Source organism: Coffea eugenioides, chromosome 1 (assembly GCF_003713205.1).
Source record: "Coffea eugenioides isolate CCC68of chromosome 1, Ceug_1.0, whole genome shotgun sequence".
NCBI lineage: Eukaryota > Viridiplantae > Streptophyta > Magnoliopsida > Gentianales > Rubiaceae > Coffea > Coffea eugenioides.
Genome location: NC_040035.1, coordinates 32,088,906 through 32,108,402, shown reverse-complemented (window position 1 = coordinate 32,108,402; position 19,497 = coordinate 32,088,906).

Here is a 19,497-nt window from a genome sequence, read left to right as displayed (position 1 = left end):
TAGTGGAACACTCACCGGGGTCAGTACAGATACCTCCCAAAAGAGAGCTTTAATCACCAAGAAACCCTAAAATAATCCAAGGAAAACAATTGAAGGTTCCACATTCAAAAATCGAGTATACAGAATGCACATGTGAGGCTCGACTACCAGTCGTATGCCTCGCCAAATAATTACTAATGCAAGGGTGCAAAACATATTTTTTTTTGAAAACGAAAAGGTAACATGAAGACCTAGGCTCAAACAACCCAAAAGCCCTTCATTTCTACCAAAAGGCAATTCAAACTTAAAGGAACCAAACGGCCTAGAAAATTGGACAGCATTTCCCCTAAATTTGCTTACTTTTCCAGCCGTCATGGCTTCATTATTTTTCCTCAGCCAGTCCCAAAGTCACACACAACATAAGTTCATTCAATAGCCGTTCAGTAAGCTCCAAGTAGTACAAGTACAATTCAAGTTAGGGAAAAGTCCGGAAATGAAAGTTAAGCCCTAAAATATTCAAATAAGCACAATAAGACTCGATTACAAGTCATAAACCAATTCCAAATACCACCAAAATAGGGCTCCATAAGCATACATAAGCATTAGAAGAAATCAGAAAAATCCGGAAATGGAGTTAAGCGTTAACCCGAAAAAAATAGTTTTTGACGTCATTATGCGGTTTTGGTACCAATGGCACTACGATTATCGGATGAAGGTGAAAGACCTACCATTTCGAAGCTAAGAGATAGGGATACAATATTACAGAAGGTCACTCAGCCCAGTTTCGAGTGTAACCCGGTCAAAAATGCAAGATACTACACCAGAACCGCAAAAACAGGTTCACAGAACGCATTCTGGTACAAATATCATAAATCAGGCTACCTAAGTCCAAATCCAGAAATTCCAAAGCCATCCTAAAGCTAAGAAACAGGGTTACAATTCATCATAAGACCTCAACAACCAATTCGGAAGCATTCCCAACCAAAATAACCAATTACAGACGCAATTCTCAAATTCGGGTAAAACCAGGGCAGCAAGGGTAATTCCGTCTTTTATCAAGTTACGCTACTCCGATTGACCTGAAATTTTGTAGACACCTCTAAAATATCATTGCCTACAACTTTTATGTTTTAACCCAAGGCCAATTCGGCTTCTAACTATGAGCTACAAAACCGGGCAGAATGTAATTCAAAGAACCCTAACTTTCCAATTTTTCTTCCAAAACAGAAATTGCTTGCAATTTACCACTTTTTCCACCTTCTAGCTTCCTTAAATACCATTTCCAATCATCATACATAATCACAGAATCATATTCATATGAAAACAGAAAAATCCCCAATAATTATAAAACTTCATCAATTCAACCAAAATCAAGATATAATCTATAAAAGTGCATCTTATACTACCACCAATCATGAATTAAGCATCATTAGAGGGAGGAGAGGGGTCCTTCACTGCTCACCTTAGTAAAACAAGAGAGAGAGAGAGCAATTAGTCACCTTAGCTTGCCAAACAACTCCACAAAACACCTCACTATCACTCACTTAAGGTTTTCTATGGAGCAAAAACAAGATTCAATGGTTGATTTGGTAGATTGGAGCAAGATTGAAGCAAAACTTGGAGAGCTTTTCTTTCTTTCTTCCTTGTAGAGAGGTTCGGCCACAAGCTTGGAAAGAATGGAAGATTTTTGGTCAATTTTTGGGTTTATTTAGTAAATGGTAAAAGGATGAATAGTAAGTCAAATGTAGGAATGAATCTCTAAGTGACACATGTCACTTTCATTAATTACTTGCCTAACTTTTTTCTCTCTCTCACACCAACCACTTGGTAACCTCTAAATATCTCATAACAACCGATAAATTAAACCAAGTATCCAAATCTTAACCTAGTTGGCCGAATTTTACCAAACTTTCCACACTAGTGGGTTCCACGTCCGATATACATTCTTATTTTCTAAAAATCTAACCGATACTAGAAAAATCATCTAAAAACTATATTTACTCATAAAAATTATTTTCACAATGTTTGAATAAATAAAATGTGGAAAAACGTGTAATTAATATTAGCAATTAAGAAAAGTACGGGTTCTCACATAATATCAGCTCAGCGAAATCTGAACTCATCTTTAATCCTGTATTGAAACGAGTTCGGACACCTGTCTAGACTAGAGCCAGCCAGAGAGGAGAAGTTGTCAGTCATGTAACGTTATGACAGTGATGTTTGTGGCTTACACTATTCTCGTTTTGTCTTTTACCTTGTAAATTTCTACCTTTGTTTAAGCCGTTCGATTTCTTGCCCCCCGAGTAGGTCTAGTTGCCCAGCAATGCCCTCCAACAAGGCAAGCAACTCCAATGCCCTTAAAACTATTTCTTCTATGACATTAAAAGTTATTTTGGGGTGAAATAAAACTCTTACTAGGTATTTTAATTTTTATTCTTTTTTTTTGTACATGCGATGATTTTTAATTCGGGATGAATCTAAAAAAAAAAGAGCAAAAGTTCTTTCCCAAATTAAAAGTTTTTGTCAGCAACTGTATTTATTAACAAAAATTATATCTTATTGGAAATACTAAACAACATTTATTAAAACAACGTGGACGTCATTTTCCCAGAGAGATTGTGTGTGTGTGTGTGTGTGTGTTCAATTTTGCTTTTGTTTTTCTTTTCTGTATGAGAAACAAATAAAGAAGTGAAGACGAAGTGATCTTCAGTTCTGTACGGGTTTTTTTCGCTTTCTGTTACATTTCTTTTTCCATGTCCTCTTAGAAAAAGCTGCTGCTTCTTCTTCTTCTTCTTCTTCTTCAATATAATTAACATCTTTTTGGGTCCAAGCAGTCGCAGCAAACGGGTAAAGTTTTCCAAGCCAATAAATTTTTGTCTCCTTTGGTCACAAGGAGTGGTCCAATACCGACCTCATGAACAAATAAAAAGGCCAATTTGGGACTTGTAAGGCAAGATTAGCGGCTGTCATGACAATGATCTTCAACAATGAAAGCTTTAAGACCCCATTTTATATTTTTATTAATAATCTGTGCGAATTATTATTTCTCATGAATCCAAATTTGTGATCTTCTTCATTTATTCATTTATTTATTTTGCATTTTTGAAGAATACTACATAACTCCAAACTCTGTAAACAGCTATATATAGAGCCTAATATATAAACCAAAAGACAAAATCACCTGACAATTGCAAAATTTTACTGGCAGGTATATGAGGTATGCCACTTTCAAAATTGTTATATTTTTTCATTATTTGTCGTTTAACTTCTCATCTCTGGCTGGCTCTAGTCATGACAGGTGTCCGGACTAGTTTCAAGACAGGATTAAAGATGAGTTCAGATTTCGCTGAGCTGATATTACACAGAGATTGCAAAAAGTTCAGTGAAATTTTGAAAGTATAATGAAAAAATATAACAATTTTGAAAGTGGCATACCTCATATACCTGCCAGTAAAATTTTGCAATTGTCAGGTGATTTTGTCTTTTGGTTTATATATTAGGCTCTATATATAGCTGTTTACAGAGTTTGGAGTTATGTAGTATTCTTCAAAAATGCAAAATAAATAAATGAATAAATGAAGAAGATCACAAATTTGGATTCATGAGAAATAATAATTCGCACAGATTATTAATAAAAATATAAAATGGGGTCTTAAAGCTTTCATTGTTGAAGATCATTGTCATGACAGCCGCTAATCTTGCCTTACAAGTCCCAAATTGGCCTTTTTATTTGTTCATGAGGTCGGTATTGGACCACTCCTTGTGACCAAAGGAGACAAAAATTTATTGGCTTGGAAAACTTTACTAGTTTGCTGCCACTGCTTGGACCCAAAAAGACGTTAATTATATTGAAGAAGAAGAAGAAGAAGAAGCAGCAGCTTTTTCTTAGAGGACATGGAAAAAGAAATGTAACAGAAAGCGAAAAAAACCCGTACAGAACTGAAGATCACTTCGCCTTCTCTTCTTTATTAGTTTCTCATACAGAAAAGAAAAACAAAAGCAAAATTGAACACACACACACACACACACACAATCTCTCTGGCAAAATGATGTCCACGTTGTTTTAATATATGTTGTTTAGTATTTCCAATAAGATATAATTTTTGTTAGATAAATACAGTTGCTGACCAAAATTTTTAATTTGGGAAAGAAGTTTTGCTCTTTCTTTTTCAGATTCATCCCGAATTAAAAATCTTCGCATGTACAAAAAAAAAAGAAGAAAAATTAAAACACCCAGTAAGAGTTTTATTTCACCCCAAAATAACTTTTAATGTCATAGAAGAAATAGTTTTAAGGGCATTGGAGTTGCTTGCCTTGTTGGAGGGCATTGCTGGACAACTAGACCTACTCGGGGGGCAAGAAATCAAACGGCTTAAACAAAGGTAGAAATTTACAAGATAAAAGACAAAACGAGAATAGTGTAAGCCACAAACATCACTGTCATGACGGTACATGACTGACAACTTCTCCTCTCTGGCTGGCTCTAGTCTAGACAAGTGTCCGGACTCGTTTCAAGACAGGATTAAAGATGAGTTCAGATTTCGCTGAGCTGATATTACATAGAGATGGCAAAAAGTTCAGTGAAGACTAAAAGTCACATATCCCTACCTCAAAAAAAGAAAGGGCACAGGGATAGAGTTGCTGGTGGTAGAGGAAGAGAGTAGGGAAAGGGGAAAAAAGACTTGGCTTTGCAGTTTTTTGGCTGTGCAGTTTTTTGTTTGTATTCAGGAAAACAGAATTGAGCTTTTCTTAGCTTCCATTTGGAAATATGATCATATAATCAATTGGTAGAATATGTATAGTTATGTTTTTCCTGTCATTTATTTTTGTACACTTGGCATAGAAAGAAGATAAGGGAAAAATCATAGAGTGATGAAATGGTCTTTTGGGGATTTGGTGGATTCACCAAATGAGAATGAAAGGCTGAAAAAAGAAACAGTTTTATACATAGTTAATTTTTACCACATTGATAGAGTAGATTAACGTATTAATTATGTGATCAACAAGACAATGTGATTAATGACAGAAATTAGACGACAAATAATGAAAAAAATATAACAATTTTGAAAGTGGCATACCTCATATACCTGCCAGGAAAATTTTGCAATTGTCAGGTGATTTTGTCTTTTGGTTTATATATTAGGCTCTATATATAGCTGTTTACAGAGTTTGGAGTTATGTTGTATTCTTCAAAAATGCAAAATAAACAAATGAATAAATGAAGAAGATCACAAATTTGGAGTCATGAGAAATAATAATTCGCACAGATTATTAATAAAAATATAAAAAGGGGTCTTAAAGCTTTCATCGTTGAAGATCATTGTCATGACAGCCGCTAATCTTGCCTTACAAGTACCAAATTGGCCTTTTTATTTGTTCATGAGGTCGGTATTGGACCACTCCTTGTGACCAAAGGAGACAAAAATTTATTTGCTTGGAAAACTTTACTAGTTTGCTGCCACTGCTTGGACCCAAAAAGACGTTAATTTTATTGAAGAAGAAGAAGCAGCTTTTTCTTAGAGGACAAGGAAAAAGAAATGTAACAGAAAGCGAAAAAAACCCATACAGAACTGAAGATCACTTCACCTTCTCTTCTTTATTAGTTTCTCATACAGAAAAGAAAAACAAAAGCAAAATTGAACACACACACACACACACACACAATCTCTCTGGCAAAATGATGTCCACGTTGTTTTAATATATGTTGTTTAGTATTTCCAATAAGATATAATTTTTGTTAGATAAATACAGTTGCTGACCAAAATTTTTTATTTGGGAAAGAACTTTTGCTCTTTCTTTTTCAGATTCATCCCGAATTAAAAATCTTCGCATGTACAAATAAAAAGAAGAAAAATTACAACACCCAGTAAGAGTTTTATTTCACCCCAAAATAACTTTTAATGTCATAGAAGAAATAGTTTTAAGGGCATTGGAGTTGCTTGCCTTGTTGGAGGGCATTGCTGGACAATTAGACCTACTCGGGGGGCAAGAAATCGAACGGCTTAAACAAAGGTAGAAATTTACAAGATAAAAGACAAAACGAGAATAGTGTAAGCCACAAACATCACTGTCATAACGTTACATGACTGCAACTTCTCCTCTCTGGCTGGCTCTAGTCTAGACAGGTGTCCGAACTCGTTTCAATACAGGATTAAAGATGAGTTCAGATTTCGCTGAGCTGATATTACATAGAGATGGCAAAAAGTTCAGTGAAGACTAAAAGTCACATATCCCCACCCCAAAAAAAGAATGGGTACAGGGATAGAGTTGCTGGTGGTAGAGGAAGAGAGTAGGGAAAGGGGAAAAAAGCCTTGGCTTTGCAGTTTTTTGGCTGTGCAGTTTTTTGTTTGTATTCAGGAAAACAGAATTGAGCTTTTCTTAACTTCCATTTGGAAATATGATCATATAAACAATTGGTAGATTATGTATAGTTATGTTTTTCCTGTCATTTATTTTTGTAAACTTGGCATGGAAAGAAGATAAGGGAAAAATCATAGAGTGATGAAATGGTCTTTTGGGGATTTGGTGGATTCACCAAATGAGAATGAAAGGCTGAAAAAAGAAACACTTTTATACATAGTTAATTTTTACCACATTGATAGAGTAGATTAACGTATTAATTATGTGATCAACAAGATAATGTGATTAATGACAGAAATTAAACGACAAATAATGAAAAAATATAACAATTTTGAAAGTGGCATACCTCATATAGATGCCAGGAAAAATTTTCAATTGTCAGGTGATTTTGTCTTTTGGTTTATATATTAGGCTCCATATATAGCTGTTTACAGAGCTTAGAGTCATGTATTATTCTTCAAAAATGCAAAATAAATGAATGAATAAATGAAGAAGATCACGAATTTGGATCCATGAGAAATAACAATTCGCACAGATATTAATAAAAATATAAAAAGTGGTCTTAAAGCTTTCATTGTTGAAGATCATTGCCATGACAGCCGCTAATCTTGCCTTACAAGTCCGAAATTGGCCTTTTTATTTGTTCATTAGGTCGGTATTGGACCACTCCCAGAGACCAAAAGAGATAAAAATTTACTGGCTTGGAAAACTTACTAGTTTGCTGCCCTTGCTTGGACCCAAAAAGACGTTAATTATACTGAAGAAGAAGAAGAAGAAGCAGCTTTTTCTTAGAGGACATGGAAAAAGAAATGTAACAGAAACTGAAAGAAAACTGCTTAGCGGAAATGGAAAAAGAAATGTAAACAGAAAGCTAAAAAAGTCCATACAGGGCTGAAGATCACTTCGTCTTCTCTTATTTATTAGTTTCTCATAAAGAAAAGAAAAACAAAGGACGAAGGAAAACAAAAGCAAAATTGAACGCACACACACTTTCTCTGGCAAAACGATGTCCACGTTGTTTAAATATACGTTGTTTAGTATTTCCAATAAGGGCTAAGTTGTGTCAGATAAATACAGTTGCTGACAAAAAATTTTAATTTAGGAAAGAACTTTTGTTCATATTTTTTTTTTAAGATTCATCCCGAATTAAAAAATCTTCGCATGTACAAAACAAAAAAAATTAAAATACTCAGTAAGAGTTTTATTTCACCCCAAAATAACTTTTAATGTCATAGAAGAAATAGTTTTAAGGGCATTGGAGTTGCTTGCCTTGTTGGAGGGCATTGCTAGGCAACTAGACCTACTCGGGGTGCAAGAAATCGAACGGCTTAAACAAAGGTAGAAATTTACAAGATAAAAGACAAAACGAGAATAGTGTAAGCCACAAACATCACTGTCATGACGTTACATGACTGGCAACTTCTCCTCTCTGGCTGGCTCTAGTCTACACAGGTGTCCGGACTCGTTTCAAGACAGGATTAAAGATGAGTTCAGATTTCGCTGAGCTGATATTACATAGAGATGGCAAAAAGTTCAGTGAAGACTAAAAGTCACATATCCCCACCCCAAAAAAAGAATGGGTACAGGGATAGAGTTGCTGGTGGTAGAGGAAGAGAGTAGGGAAAGGGGAAAAAAGCCTTGGCTTTGCAGTTTTTTGGCTGTGCAGTTTTTTGTTTGTATTCAGGAAAACAGAATTGAGCTTTTCTTAACTTCCATTTGGAAATATGATCATATAAACAATTGGTAGATTATGTATAGTTATGTTTTTCCTGTCATTTATTTTTGTAAACTTGGCATGGAAAGAAGATAAGGGAAAAATCATAGAGTGATGAAATGGTCTTTTGGGGATTTGGTGGATTCACCAAATGAGAATGAAAGGCTGAAAAAAGAAACACTTTTATACATAGTTAATTTTTACCACATTGATAGAGTAGATTAACGTATTAATTATGTGATCAACAAGATAATGTGATTAATGACAGAAATTAAACGACAAATAATGAAAAAATATAACAATTTTGAAAGTGGCATACCTCATATAGATGCCAGGAAAAATTTTCAATTGTCAGGTGATTTTGTCTTTTGGTTTATATATTAGGCTCCATATATAGCTGTTTACAGAGCTTAGAGTCATGTATTATTCTTCAAAAATGCAAAATAAATGAATGAATAAATGAAGAAGATCACGAATTTGGATCCATGAGAAATAACAATTCGCACAGACTATTAATAAAAATATAAAAAGTGGTCTTAAAGCTTTCATTGTTGAAGATCATTGCCATGACAGCCGCTAATCTTGCCTTACAAGTCCGAAATTGGCCTTTTTATTTGTTCATTAGGTCGGTATTGGACCACTCCCAGAGACCAAAAGAGATAAAAATTTACTGGCTTGGAAAACTATACTAGTTTGCTGCCCTTGCTTGGACCCAAAAAGACGTTAATTATACTGAAGAAGAAGAAGAAGAAGCAGCTTTTTCTTAGAGGACATGGAAAAAGAAATGTAACAGAAACTGAAAGAAAACTGCTTAGCGGAAATGGAAAAAGAAATGTAAACAGAAAGCTAAAAAAGTCCATACAGGGCTGAAGATCACTTCGTCTTCTCTTATTTATTAGTTTCTCATAAAGAAAAGAAAAACAAAGGACGAAGGAAAACAAAAGCAAAATTGAACGCACACACACTTTCTCTGGCAAAACGATGTCCACGTTGTTTAAATATACGTTGTTTAGTATTTCCAATAAGGGCTAAGTTGTGTCAGATAAATACAGTTGCTGACAAAAAATTTTAATTTAGGAAAGAACTTTTGTTCATATTTTTTTTTTAAGATTCATCCCGAATTAAAAAATCTTCGCATGTACAAAACAAAAAAAATTAAAATACTCAGTAAGAGTTTTATTTCACCCCAAAATAACTTTTAATGTCATAGAAGAAATAGTTTTAAGGGCATTGGAGTTGCTTGCCTTGTTGGAGGGCATTGCTAGGCAACTAGACCTACTCGGGGTGCAAGAAATCGAACGGCTTAAACAAAGGTAGAAATTTACAAGATAAAAGACAAAACGAGAATAGTGTAAGCCACAAACATCACTGTCATGACGTTACATGACTGGCAACTTCTCCTCTCTGGCTGGCTCTAGTCTACACAGGTGTCCGGACTCGTTTCAAGACAGGATTAAAGATGAGTTCAGATTTCGCTGAGCTGATATTACATAGAGATGGCAAAAAGTTCAGTGAAGACTAAAAGTCACATATCCCCACCCCAAAAAAAGAATGGGTACAGGGATAGAGTTGCTGGTGGTAGAGGAAGAGAGTAGGGAAAGGGGAAAAAAGCCTTGGCTTTGCAGTTTTTTGGCTGTGCAGTTTTTTGTTTGTATTCAGGAAAACAGAATTGAGCTTTTCTTAACTTCCATTTGGAAATATGATCATATAAACAATTGGTAGATTATGTATAGTTATGTTTTTCCTGTCATTTATTTTTGTAAACTTGGCATGGAAAGAAGATAAGGGAAAAATCATAGAGTGATGAAATGGTCTTTTGGGGATTTGGTGGATTCACCAAATGAGAATGAAAGGCTGAAAAAAGAAACACTTTTATACATAGTTAATTTTTACCACATTGATAGAGTAGATTAACGTATTAATTATGTGATCAACAAGATAATGTGATTAATGACAGAAATTAAACGACAAATAATGAAAAAATATAACAATTTTGAAAGTGGCATACCTCATATAGATGCCAGGAAAAATTTTCAATTGTCAGGTGATTTTGTCTTTTGGTTTATATATTAGGCTCCATATATAGCTGTTTACAGAGCTTAGAGTCATGTATTATTCTTCAAAAATGCAAAATAAATGAATGAATAAATGAAGAAGATCACGAATTTGGATCCATGAGAAATAACAATTCGCACAGACTATTAATAAAAATATAAAAAGTGGTCTTAAAGCTTTCATTGTTGAAGATCATTGCCATGACAGCCGCTAATCTTGCCTTACAAGTCCGAAATTGGCCTTTTTATTTGTTCATTAGGTCGGTATTGGACCACTCCCAGAGACCAAAAGAGATAAAAATTTACTGGCTTGGAAAACTATACTAGTTTGCTGCCCTTGCTTGGACCCAAAAAGACGTTAATTATACTGAAGAAGAAGAAGAAGAAGCAGCTTTTTCTTAGAGGACATGGAAAAAGAAATGTAACAGAAACTGAAAGAAAACTGCTTAGCGGAAATGGAAAAAGAAATGTAAACAGAAAGCTAAAAAAGTCCATACAGGGCTGAAGATCACTTCGTCTTCTCTTATTTATTAGTTTCTCATAAAGAAAAGAAAAACAAAGGACGAAGGAAAACAAAAGCAAAATTGAACGCACACACACTTTCTCTGGCAAAACGATGTCCACGTTGTTTAAATATACGTTGTTTAGTATTTCCAATAAGGGCTAAGTTGTGTCAGATAAATACAGTTGCTGACAAAAAATTTTAATTTAGGAAAGAACTTTTGTTCATATTTTTTTTTTAAGATTCATCCCGAATTAAAAAATCTTCGCATGTACAAAACAAAAAAAATTAAAATACTCAGTAAGAGTTTTATTTCACCCCAAAATAACTTTTAATGTCATAGAAGAAATAGTTTTAAGGGCATTGGAGTTGCTTGCCTTGTTGGAGGGCATTGCTAGGCAACTAGACCTACTCGGGGTGCAAGAAATCGAACGGCTTAAACAAAGGTAGAAATTTACAAGATAAAAGACAAAACGAGAATAGTGTAAGCCACAAACATCACTGTCATGACGTTACATGACTGACAACTTCTCCTCTCTGGCTGGCTCTAGTCTACACAGGTGTCCGGACTCGTTTCAAGACAGGATTAAAGATGAGTTCAGATTTCGCTGAGCTGATATTACATAGAGATGGCAAAAAGTTCAGTGAAGACTAAAAGTCACATATCCCCACCCCAAAAAAAGAATGGGTACAGGGATAGAGTTGCTGGTGGTAGAGGAAGAGAGTAGGGAAAGGGGAAAAAAGCCTTGGCTTTGCAGTTTTTTGGCTGTGCAGTTTTTTGTTTGTATTCAGGAAAACAGAATTGAGCTTTTCTTAACTTCCATTTGGAAATATGATCATATAAACAATTGGTAGATTATGTATAGTTATGTTTTTCCTGTCATTTATTTTTGTAAACTTGGCATGGAAAGAAGATAAGGGAAAAATCATAGAGTGATGAAATGGTCTTTTGGGGATTTGGTGGATTCACCAAATGAGAATGAAAGGCTGAAAAAAGAAACACTTTTATACATAGTTAATTTTTACCACATTGATAGAGTAGATTAACGTATTAATTATGTGATCAACAAGATAATGTGATTAATGACAGAAATTAAACGACAAATAATGAAAAAATATAACAATTTTGAAAGTGGCATACCTCATATAGATGCCAGGAAAAATTTTCAATTGTCAGGTGATTTTGTCTTTTGGTTTATATATTAGGCTCCATATATAGCTGTTTACAGAGCTTAGAGTCATGTATTATTCTTCAAAAATGCAAAATAAATGAATGAATAAATGAAGAAGATCACGAATTTGGATCCATGAGAAATAATAATTCGCACAGATTATTAATAAAAATATAAAAAGTGGTCTTAAAGCTTTCATTGTTGAAGATCATTGCCATGACAGCCGCTAATCTTGCCTTACAAGTCCGAAATTGGCCTTTTTATTTGTTCATTAGGTCGGTATTGGACCACTCCCAGAGACCAAAAGAGATAAAAATTTACTGGCTTGGAAAACTTTACTAGTTTGCTGCCCTTGCTTGGACCCAAAAAGACGTTAATTATACTGAAAGAAGAAGAAGCAGCTTTTTCTTAGAGGACATGGAAAAAGAAATGTAACAGAAACTGAAAGAAAACTGCTTAGCGGAAATGGAAAAAGAAATGTAAACAGAAAGCTAAAAAAGTCCATACAGGGCTGAAGATCACTTCGTCTTCTCTTATTTATTAGTTTCTCATAAAGAAAAGAAAAACAAAGGACGAAGGAAAACAAAAGCAAAATTGAACGCACACACACTTTCTCTGGCAAAACGATGTCCACGTTGTTTAAATATACGTTGTTTAGTATTTCCAATAAGGGCTAAGTTGTGTCAGATAAATACAGTTGCTGACAAAAAATTTTAATTTAGGAAAGAACTTTTGTTCATATTTTTTTTTTAAGATTCATCCCGAATTAAAAAATCTTCGCATGTACAAAACAAAAAAAATTAAAATACTCAGTAAGAGTTTTATTTCACCCCAAAATAACTTTTAATGTCATAGAAGAAATAGTTTTAAGGGCATTGGAGTTGCTTGCCTTGTTGGAGGGCATTGCTAGGCAACTAGACCTACTCGGGGTGCAAGAAATCGAACGGCTTAAACAAAGGTAGAAATTTACAAGATAAAAGACAAAACGAGAATAGTGTAAGCCACAAACATCACTGTCATGACGTTACATGACTGACAACTTCTCCTCTCTGGCTGGCTCTAGTCTACACAGGTGTCCGGACTCGTTTCAAGACAGGATTAAAGATGAGTTCAGATTTCGCTGAGCTGATATTACATAGAGATGGCAAAAAGTTCAGTGAAGACTAAAAGTCACATATCCCCACCCCAAAAAAAGAATGGGTACAGGGATAGAGTTGCTGGTGGTAGAGGAAGAGAGTAGGGAAAGGGGAAAAAAGCCTTGGCTTTGCAGTTTTTTGGCTGTGCAGTTTTTTGTTTGTATTCAGGAAAACAGAATTGAGCTTTTCTTAACTTCCATTTGGAAATATGATCATATAAACAATTGGTAGATTATGTATAGTTATGTTTTTCCTGTCATTTATTTTTGTAAACTTGGCATGGAAAGAAGATAAGGGAAAAATCATAGAGTGATGAAATGGTCTTTTGGGGATTTGGTGGATTCACCAAATGAGAATGAAAGGCTGAAAAAAGAAACACTTTTATACATAGTTAATTTTTACCACATTGATAGAGTAGATTAACGTATTAATTATGTGATCAACAAGATAATGTGATTAATGACAGAAATTAAACGACAAATAATGAAAAAATATAACAATTTTGAAAGTGGCATACCTCATATAGATGCCAGGAAAAATTTTCAATTGTCAGGTGATTTTGTCTTTTGGTTTATATATTAGGCTCCATATATAGCTGTTTACAGAGCTTAGAGTCATGTATTATTCTTCAAAAATGCAAAATAAATGAATGAATAAATGAAGAAGATCACGAATTTGGATCCATGAGAAATAATAATTCGCACAGATTATTAATAAAAATATAAAAAGTGGTCTTAAAGCTTTCATTGTTGAAGATCATTGCCATGACAGCCGCTAATCTTGCCTTACAAGTCCGAAATTGGCCTTTTTATTTGTTCATTAGGTCGGTATTGGACCACTCCCAGAGACCAAAAGAGATAAAAATTTACTGGCTTGGAAAACTATACTAGTTTGCTGCCCTTGCTTGGACCCAAAAAGACGTTAATTATACTGAAGAAGAAGAAGAAGAAGCAGCTTTTTCTTAGAGGACATGGAAAAAGAAATGTAACAGAAACTGAAAGAAAACTGCTTAGCGGAAATGGAAAAAGAAATGTAAACAGAAAGCTAAAAAAGTCCATACAGGGCTGAAGATCACTTCGTCTTCTCTTATTTATTAGTTTCTCATAAAGAAAAGAAAAACAAAGGACGAAGGAAAACAAAAGCAAAATTGAACGCACACACACTTTCTCTGGCAAAACGATGTCCACGTTGTTTAAATATACGTTGTTTAGTATTTCCAATAAGGGCTAAGTTGTGTCAGATAAATACAGTTGCTGACAAAAAATTTTAATTTAGGAAAGAACTTTTGTTCATATTTTTTTTTTAAGATTCATCCCGAATTAAAAAATCTTCGCATGTACAAAACAAAAAAAATTAAAATACTCAGTAAGAGTTTTATTTCACCCCAAAATAACTTTTAATGTCATAGAAGAAATAGTTTTAAGGGCATTGGAGTTGCTTGCCTTGTTGGAGGGCATTGCTAGGCAACTAGACCTACTCGGGGTGCAAGAAATCGAACGGCTTAAACAAAGGTAGAAATTTACAAGATAAAAGACAAAACGAGAATAGTGTAAGCCACAAACATCACTGTCATGACGTTACATGACTGGCAACTTCTCCTTTCTGGCTGGCTCTAGTCTACACAGGTGTCCGGACTCGTTTCAAGACAGGATTAAAGATGAGTTCAGATTTCGCTGAGCTGATATTACATAGAGATGGCAAAAAGTTCAGTGAAGACTAAAAGTCACATATCCCCACCCCAAAAAAAGAATGGGTACAGGGATAGAGTTGCTGGTGGTAGAGGAAGAGAGTAGGGAAAGGGGAAAAAAGCCTTGGCTTTGCAGTTTTTTGGCTGTGCAGTTTTTTGTTTGTATTCAGGAAAACAGAATTGAGCTTTTCTTAACTTCCATTTGGAAATATGATCATATAAACAATTGGTAGATTATGTATAGTTATGTTTTTCCTGTCATTTATTTTTGTAAACTTGGCATGGAAAGAAGATAAGGGAAAAATCATAGAGTGATGAAATGGTCTTTTGGGGATTTGGTGGATTCACCAAATGAGAATGAAAGGCTGAAAAAAGAAACACTTTTATACATAGTTAATTTTTACCACATTGATAGAGTAGATTAACGTATTAATTATGTGATCAACAAGATAATGTGATTAATGACAGAAATTAAACGACAAATAATGAAAAAATATAACAATTTTGAAAGTGGCATACCTCATATAGATGCCAGGAAAAATTTTCAATTGTCAGGTGATTTTGTCTTTTGGTTTATATATTAGGCTCCATATATAGCTGTTTACAGAGCTTAGAGTCATGTATTATTCTTCAAAAATGCAAAATAAATGAATGAATAAATGAAGAAGATCACGAATTTGGATCCATGAGAAATAATAATTCGCACAGATTATTAATAAAAATATAAAAAGTGGTCTTAAAGCTTTCATTGTTGAAGATCATTGCCATGACAGCCGCTAATCTTGCCTTACAAGTCCGAAATTGGCCTTTTTATTTGTTCATTAGGTCGGTATTGGACCACTCCCAGAGACCAAAAGAGATAAAAATTTACTGGCTTGGAAAACTTTACTAGTTTGCTGCCCTTGCTTGGACCCAAAAAGACGTTAATTATACTGAAGAAGAAGAAGAAGATGAAGCAACTTTTTCTTAGAGGACATGGAAAAAGAAATGTAACAGAAACTGAAAGAAAACTGCTTAGCGGAAATGGAAAAAGAAATGTAAACAGAAAGCTAAAAAAGTCCATACAGGGCTGAAGATCACTTCGTCTTCTCTTATTTATTAGTTTCTCATAAAGAAAAGAAAAACAAAGGACGAAGGAAAACAAAAGCAAAATTGAACGCACACACACTTTCTCTGGCAAAACGATGTCCACGTTGTTTAAATATACGTTGTTTAGTATTTCCAATAAGGGCTAAGTTGTGTCAGATAAATACAGTTGCTGACAAAAAATTTTAATTTAGGAAAGAACTTTTGTTCATATTTTTTTTTTAAGATTCATCCCGAATTAAAAAATCTTCGCATGTACAAAACAAAAAAAATTAAAATACTCAGTAAGAGTTTTATTTCACCCCAAAATAACTTTTAATGTCATAGAAGAAATAGTTTTAAGGGCATTGGAGTTGCTTGCCTTGTTGGAGGGCATTGCTAGGCAACTAGACCTACTCGGGGTGCAAGAAATCGAACGGCTTAAACAAAGGTAGAAATTTACAAGATAAAAGACAAAACGAGAATAGTGTAAGCCACAAACATCACTGTCATGACGTTACATGACTGGCAACTTCTCCTTTCTGGCTGGCTCTAGTCTACACAGGTGTCCGGACTCGTTTCAAGACAGGATTAAAGATGAGTTCAGATTTCGCTGAGCTGATATTACATAGAGATGGCAAAAAGTTCAGTGAAGACTAAAAGTCACATATCCCCACCCCAAAAAAAGAATGGGTACAGGGATAGAGTTGCTGGTGGTAGAGGAAGAGAGTAGGGAAAGGGGAAAAAAGCCTTGGCTTTGCAGTTTTTTGGCTGTGCAGTTTTTTGTTTGTATTCAGGAAAACAGAATTGAGCTTTTCTTAACTTCCATTTGGAAATATGATCATATAAACAATTGGTAGATTATGTATAGTTATGTTTTTCCTGTCATTTATTTTTGTAAACTTGGCATGGAAAGAAGATAAGGGAAAAATCATAGAGTGATGAAATGGTCTTTTGGGGATTTGGTGGATTCACCAAATGAGAATGAAAGGCTGAAAAAAGAAACACTTTTATACATAGTTAATTTTTACCACATTGATAGAGTAGATTAACGTATTAATTATGTGATCAACAAGATAATGTGATTAATGACAGAAATTAAACGACAAATAATGAAAAAAATATAACAATTTTGAAAGTGGCATACCTCATATACCTGCCAGGAAAATTTTGCATTTGTCAGGTGATTTTGTCTTTTGGTTTATATATTAGGCTCTATATATAGCTGTTTACAGAGTTTGGAGTTATGTAGTATTCTTCAAAAATGCAAAATGAATAAATGAAGAAGATCCCAAATTTGGATTCATGAGAAATAATAATTCGCACAGATTATTAATAAAAATATAAAAAGGGGTCTTAAAGCTTTCATTGTTGAAGATCATTGTCATGACAGCCGCTAATCTTGCCTTACAAGTCCCAAATTGGCCTTTTTATTTGTTCATTAGGTCGGTATTGGACCACTCCTTGTGACCAAAGGAGACAAAAATTTATGGCTTGGAAAACTTTACTAGTTTGCTGCCACTGCTTGGACCCAAAAAGACGTTAATTATACTGAAGAAGAAGAAGAAGAAGCAGCTTTTTCTTAGAGGACATGGAAAAAGAAATGTAACAGAAACTGAAAGAAAACTGCTTAGCGGAAATGGAAAAAGAAATGTAAACAGAAAGCTAAAAAAGTCCATACAGGGCTGAAGATCACTTCGTCTTCTCTTATTTATTAGTTTCTCATAAAGAAAAGAAAAACAAAGGACGAAGGAAAACAAAAGCAAAATTGAACACACACACACTGTCTCTGGCAAAATGATGTCCACGTTGTTTAAATATACGTTGTTTAGTATTTCCAATAAGGGCTAAGTTGTGTCAGATAAATACAGTTGCTGACAAAAAATTTTAATTTAGGAAAGAACTTTTGTTCATATTTTTTTTTTAAGATTCATCCCGAATTAAAAAATCTTCGCATGTACAAAACAAAAAAAATTAAAATACTCAGTAAGAGTTTTATTTCACCCCAAAATAACTTTTAATGTCATAGAAGAAATAGTTTTAAGGGCATTGGAGTTGCTTGCCTTGTTGGAGGGCATTGCTAGGCAACTAGACCTACTCGGGGTGCAAGAAATCGAACGGCTTAAACAAAGGTAGAAATTTACAAGATAAAAGACAAAACGAGAATAGTGTAAGCCACAAACATCACTGTCATGACGTTACATGACTGGCAACTTCTCCTCTCTGGCTGGCTCTAGTCTACACAGGTGTCCGGACTCGTTTCAAGACAGGATTAAGGATGAGTTCAGATTTCGCTGAGCTGATATTACATAGAGATGGCAAAAAGTTCAGTGAAGACTAAAAGTCACATATCCCCACCCCAAAAAAAGAATGGGTACAGGGATAGAGTTGCTGGTGGTAGAGGAAGAGAGTAGGGAAAGGGGAAAAAAGCCTTGGCTTTGCAGTTTTTTGGCTGTGCAGTTTTTTGTTTGTATTCAGGAAAACAGAATTGAGCTTTTCTTAACTTCCATTTGGAAATATGATCATATAAACAATTGGTAGATTATGTATAGTTATGTTTTTCCTGTCATTTATTTTTGTAAACTTGGCATGGAAAGAAGATAAGGGAAAAATCATAGAGTGATGAAATGGTCTTTTGGGGATTTGGTGGATTCACCAAATGAGAATGAAAGGCTGAAAAAAGAAACACTTTTATACATAGTTAATTTTTACCACATTGATAGAGTAGATTAACGTATTAATTATGTGATCAACAAGATAATGTGATTAATGACAGAAATTAAACGACAAATAATGAAAAAATATAACAATTTTGAAAGTGGCATACCTCATATAGATGCCAGGAAAAATTTTCAATTGTCAGGTGATTTTGTCTTTTGGTTTATATATTAGGCTCCATATATAGCTGTTTACAGAGCTTAGAGTCATGTATTATTCTTCAAAAATGCAAAATAAATGAATGAATAAATGAAGAAGATCACGAATTTGGATCCATGAGAAATAACAATTCGCACAGACTATTAATAAAAATATAAAAAGTGGTCTTAAAGCTTTCATTGTTGAAGATCATTGCCATGACAGCCGCTAATCTTGCCTTACAAGTCCGAAATTGGCCTTTTTATTTGTTCATTAGGTCGGTATTGGACCACTCCCAGAGACCAAAAGAGATAAAAATTTACTGGCTTGGAAAACTTTACTAGTTTGCTGCCCTTGCTTGGACCCAAAAAGACGTTAATTATACTGAAGAAGAAGAAGAAGAAGCAGCTTTTTCTTAGAGGACATGGAAAAAGAAATGTAACAGAAACTGAAAGAAAACTGCTTAGCGGAAATGGAAAAAGAAATGTAAACAGAAAGCTAAAAAAGTCCATACAGGGCTGAAGATCACTTCGTCTTCTCTTATTTATTAGTTTCTCATAAAGAAAAGAAAAACAAAGGACGAAGGAAAACAAAAGCAAAATTGAACGCACACACACTTTCTCTGGCAAAACGATGTCCACGTTGTTTAAATATACGTTGTTTAGTATTTCCAATAAGGGCTAAGTTGTGTCAGATAAATACAGTTGCTGACAAAAAATTTTAATTTAGGAAAGAACTTTTGTTCATATTTTTTTTTTAAGATTCATCCCGAATTAAAAAATCTTCGCATGTACAAAACAAAAAAAATTAAAATACTCAGTAAGAGTTTTATTTCACCCCAAAATAACTTTTAATGTCATAGAAGAAATAGTTTTAAGGGCATTGGAGTTGCTTGCCTTGTTGGAGGGCATTGCTAGGCAACTAGACCTACTCGGGGGGCAAGAAATCGAACGGCTTAAACAAAGGTAGAAA